This window comes from Aotus nancymaae, unplaced genomic scaffold (genome assembly GCF_030222135.1).
Source record: "Aotus nancymaae isolate 86718 unplaced genomic scaffold, 86718_ANA_hifiasm-v0.15.2.pri h1tg000049l, whole genome shotgun sequence".
In the NCBI taxonomy this organism is placed as follows: domain Eukaryota; kingdom Metazoa; phylum Chordata; class Mammalia; order Primates; family Aotidae; genus Aotus; species Aotus nancymaae.
Genome location: NW_026988463.1, coordinates 1,191,220 through 1,195,407, shown reverse-complemented (window position 1 = coordinate 1,195,407; position 4,188 = coordinate 1,191,220).

Below are 4,188 nucleotides of genomic sequence, written 5' to 3'. Positions count from 1 at the left end.
ACCACGTGTCACCGCGAGTTAAGGAGCATGCCGGAGCGGCCCAGGATCCGCCCCCACGGGGCTCCCAAGTGCCCATGTGTCAGCTGTTGCCCCCGCCAGGGCTATGTGCATGTGAGGGTGTCCAGCCCGGCATGGGGGCCTCAGGATCCGGGCCCACCCCTCCCGAAAGGAGCCACCAGGTGGCGCCCCGGCCCGTGCCTGGCCAGGCTCTGCACGGTGGGGGTCACCGTCCCAGATCTGGCCCCCAGGTCCCCGGGAAGGCTTATCAGGAAAGCAGTCGCATTTGGAGTAAGGCCCCAGTGAGGGCCACTCAGACTCCCAGGGCCTAGCTACCCACATGGGGCCAGGCTGCGTGGGGCTCCCTCGCTGGGGGGCTGCAGGCAGGGCGCCCTGCACAGCTGGGAGGGCCCTGGGATGTTGGGGCATGGCCATGCATCCCACCGGGACAGGACTCCCCGGCCCACCCTCCAAGACCTGGGTGGCGGCACACTCGGGGCAGGCTTTCCGGCCCGTCTTCCAGGGCTGTGCGCTGTCTGCCAGCCCGGCCCAACCCTGACCAGGGAACCAGAGGAGGGAGAAAGGGGCAACCCGCCAGATGGCAGTGGGCCCAGAGGGACCTTCCTTAAGGAAGAAGGAAGTCGGCATTTAGAGAATAACAGCTTGTCCACCAACAGCCCCAGCTCTGCCAGCCCCCACGGTCCCCAACACCTGGGAACTGAGGAGGGGACAGGGAGCTGGGCATCCACCCCTCACAGCTGGTTCGGGGGGCAGCCCAGTGCCTGCCCCTCACCCTTGGCTCTGGACTTGGGGCTGGGCTTGAATCTTGGTGGCCGCCCTTCCTGGTAACCACCTTGCACAGGCCGCAGGCCTCAGAGCCCCCAGCTCTCCCTCCCCACTGGCAGGTTTGCTTGGGACCTAGATGATTGTGGCAGCAGTGCCCCTAACCAGCAAGGGCCACGCTCACTACAGCAAGGTCCTAGGCACTGCCTGCAACACTGGAGTCGGGGGCTGAGTGGCTCAAACTCTCAGGGATGACCACAAGGGCAGCTGCCACTGTCTAGGACAGGGATCAGCCACGGTAGGAGGGGAAGGGGCCCAGGGACCCCAGCAGCCCATCCCAGACCCCTCCCTCCCACCAAGCCAGGGCCCCAGCCTCCTGGCTGGTCAGCATTTGATGCCAGTGCCACAGCTCCAAGCCACCATAATTACGAGTTCCCACCAAGAGCCTGGTAATTACACTTAATGGGTTCAGTAGTAACAGGCGCCTCTGCTGCAACACGGCTGCAAGAAGCCGAAATCAGCCTCCCGCCAAGGCAGCTGGCACGCTGGCACGGCCAGGCCGCTGTCCCCTCCTGTGGGTGGGCGAGGCCACAGCAAGCACTGCCGCCTACCGGTGGTGCATCCACTGCGGGCCCAGGGGCCAGAGTGCCTGAGCCCAGTCACAGCCAGCCTCGGAGCACAGGGCGAGGTGGGGGTGGGGTTTGCATGACTTGCTCAAGGTGGTGAGGGCAGGTGGCGGGGGCAGGCACCGAGGCCCCGCTGTGGAAGCCTAGAAAGCCGTCCTGGGCCCCTTAGACTCTCCTGTCTCCTGACCCAGCGCCAGGGCAAGGGAGCAACTGTGGATGGTGGCTCTGCCCCCAGCCTCTGGCACCTTTGCCCCCAGAACTACTGCAAATAGCACCTTTCTGCGGGGGTGGCTGGGGACTGTCCTTGTGCATCTCTGAGGGCTGTAATTTCCCAGGGGGAGGGGTATTCTTGGTTAAACGGAACAGGCTGGCAGGGAAGAGCTCAAAGGCACCACACCAGGAGAGAACACAGCATAGAGGCAAGTGTGGGAAACGGTGTTCCCTGACCTGAGCCCTCGCCCCACATCAGCCTGGCTGGGGCATGGGTCTTGCAGGTGGCACCACCTCTCCCTGAGCACAGGGCATCCCAGGCCTCAGCTTACCCATCTACCCAATGAGGGGGTGGGACTGTTTGTCCTGCGGGTGCCTGGGACCACCTCTCTGTCCCATCTCTCCTCACTCTCCTTCAAGTTAGGCAGCCCCCAACCAGTACACACTTACTCCACTAAAGCAAGAGGTTTCTAGCCGCCCCTGGACTCCAGGACTCAGGCTGAGACTCGCCTCCAGATGCCTTCTGCCGTTGCCCAATTCATCCGGGGCCTGCCTGGTGTTTGCGCTAAGATTACCCCGGAGACCTGCCAGAAATGTCGACTGGAGCTGGGGGTGCCCTAAGCTAGGGGGCTACCTGGACACGAGGCCCTTCACACCCTCCCTTGTACCCGGCTGGCCCCTGGCCAGCTCAGGACTTTGAGCTAAGGCTATGGCATGGCCTCCCTGGCACTCAGAGGGACTCTGACTTCTGGACCCTGCCCAGACCCTGATGCAGAGGGCCCAGTGGGGACAGAAGGGAAGGTGCAGGCACCCCGATCAGCCATCTCTGGGCCTGCCCAGCTGGCAAAGCGCAATGGATGGTGTCAGAGGTCAGGGCCAGGCAGTGCCAGTGCCCATGAGAGCTACCCATGGCACGGAGGAGCTGGCAGGGGTGGGTGGGACCAAGTGCCTAGCAACTCGTCAAAGATGGCCGGCTAGGGGTCCCTGGGCCAGGGTCCTACCTGGATGCCGGGACACCTTTGCTCCCTCTGCCATGCCACTGAGACCCTCCCCAAGCCTGTGTGACTGATCTCGAGGGAAGCCAGGAGGGAGCCTGGGTGCCCGTCCCCGACCTCTAGGACCATCTGGTTTAGTGGGGATTGGGGGACTGTCTTTTCCAAGCAGGGACATGGTTCCAGTGAGCCCCACCCATCCAGGTGCATCCCCCAAATCACACACACAACTGGTGAAGGTTTTAGAAGGGCAAGGCTAGGCCTGCAGGCACCCCCTGCTGCAGACAGCCTCCTGAGCTATGCCTGGTGACAACAGCAATACCAAATATCCCGGGACCCGAAGTGCTGCACAGGCGCCGGCTCGCAGAGACCCCAAGTGTGCCCGAGGCCACACAGCCAGGCCAGCCTGCTGGGTCAGAGCTCTGGGGTCTGCAGGGTCCCTGCGCAGTGTAGATCCTCTGCCTCCCCTTCCCCCAGTACCCACCCGAAATTAGCCCCACAACCCCAGAGAGCTCCTCCAATGGGGAGCACCCTACCCGTGTGTCTGTGGTGCCACTCTGGAGGGGACAGTGGTGTAGCAGTGCCTGGGGGGCCCAAGGAGGCTTCTCACAACGGAGAGCACAGCAGGCAGGCTGTTGGGCACCTCCCAACTTGTCACACCCCAGCCACCAGCCCTCCGTGCCCTGGAGAGGGGCCGCCAGATGTACCAGGTCCCAGTCCCTTCTGGGACTCTGCCTAGAGAGGGGAGCAGCCAGCCCAGGTCCTACATCCCGCAGCGGCCAGCAGGGGCTTGGGCAGCTCCCGGGCGAACTGGTCGGCCTCATGCGTCACACTGTCCCAGCCACACTTCCGTGGGCAGCTGAGGACAGGCAGTGTCTGCCGGCCGCATTGCACGGAGCCCAGTGACTTCTGGAGGCTTAATTATACAGATGGATTTTCTGGGCTTTAATTAAAAATTCCTTTAGGTTTCAAATCAACTTGTACAAATCAGAATCAATTTCCACTGCAGGTCGGAGGAAGCCAGGCCGACACGCAGCCAGGAGCAGGCAGCCCTGGGAGGAAGTCTGGTGCTGCCGGGGCCTGGAGGCTGCAGACCCACCTAGGAAAGAGGCGGGCACCCGGTGGCAGCAGCGCAGTGAGGTGGTCCTGGCCACGGGGTCTCCCTCAGGCAGGAAGCATCCACCAGACCCTGAGGCCTGGGCAGCAGCAACGCACCCACCGACCCTCACTCCTTATCTCCCTGGACCAAGCCCCAGGACCTCAGTGATTCTCCTCTTTTTGGACAGACCTAGGTTGGGGGACCACAGGAGCTTTCTCCAGCCCCTGGAGTCTGGCCTGGGTGACACCTACCCCAGGCGGCCCCCACTGGGCTGGGCTCACTTGCCCCACAATGCAGGCTGGGGGCTCATAAAGGAGAAAACCCCCCCGAGAGGAGTTTGAACAGGGCAATAGGGCTGAGGACCCCCTCAGCAGTGGGGTCCTGTCGAAGGACCCCTCAAGCACAACACCCACCCTCTCCGTCGGTCCTACACTCCAAAATCAGTGCTCTTGGACTGTGTGTGGTGGTTCACACCTGTAAT